We start from the raw sequence: 1,223 nt of genomic DNA, 5'->3' as shown, positions 1-1,223 counted from the left end.
AAACAAACCTAGTAACTATGATACTAATTTTTATTCATTTATGATTATTTCAAAAAAATTGCAATAATCATAATGAAAATATTCCATTAGCATTTTTTGTTTGCATTTAAAATTATGTCTGGAAATCATCTGGGGACCCTCACTTGATGTTTTGTGACCCAAAGTGGTCCCAACACCAACTATGGGAACCACTACAYRAGATGAAACATTAACAATACTCCGCACACAGAAAATGTTSTCTCATGTCGACTCTGAGGAATGTTCCATGGGTCAGCTGGGYTTTTAGTGCTTTAGARTTAGCTTTTGCTAAATTTTTWATTGTGTTAGCGCTTTAGAATTCGGGGACATAAATATTAAAGTTAGTGCTTTAGGGTTAGAGCAACTAATTTTTAGATTAGTGCTGCCCACCACTGCATACTACAAATTCAACAAGTTTCACATGCAAAATAACTTATTWGTACTATAGATGTAAAATAAAACAACAACAAAAAACAACCATGTAAAGCAGATTTAGGTCCAAGAATATTTCATATTTCAAATTACATTTTCTTTTAATCATTGCTGTATATATGACTATAATTTGGTAAAATAAAATCTTTAAGTTTCCCAAAGGTACGCTAGAATTAAAGTAAAATTTAGGGATGCAACAATATGAAAATTTCAGCCGATATCAATATACCATATATACACCGTAATTATTGCTGTTATGGCCAATTACCGATATCAACCGATATTACACAAATACACATTATTATTACAGTATACATACACGCACAAACACAGTATACATACACACACAAACACACTTGGGTCTTTTCTTGATACCGTAAATAAACGACCAGACCTCTGACATGGCTCCCTACTTACTCCTGGCTACGCATCATCAAAATCATTATCATGATCAAATGCCGCTCAACCAACCATCTCCCCTCCCAAAACAACAACACAAAGCTAAAAAAGTGGGAAATTAATATCGGACATTAATATCGGCCCAGTTTTACATATCGGACCGATACGATACTCTACAAAAAATGACCAGTATCGTCTAATACCGATACGAATGCTGATATATCGTGCATCCCTAGTAAAATTAATTTAAAATGTGCCGATTTCTGCTTTTAATTTTTTTACAAAAATATTTAAAATCCTTAAATATTTTTACACACCTTAAATCTTTTAAAGAATTATTTACCAGCAATAAAAAGTTTGGATGAAACCTGGAC

The sequence above is a fragment of the Austrofundulus limnaeus genome, unplaced genomic scaffold, assembly GCF_001266775.1.
Source record: "Austrofundulus limnaeus strain Quisiro unplaced genomic scaffold, Austrofundulus_limnaeus-1.0 Scaffold15, whole genome shotgun sequence".
Taxonomy (NCBI): domain Eukaryota; kingdom Metazoa; phylum Chordata; class Actinopteri; order Cyprinodontiformes; family Rivulidae; genus Austrofundulus; species Austrofundulus limnaeus.
This window is presented reverse-complemented; position numbering follows the sequence as displayed.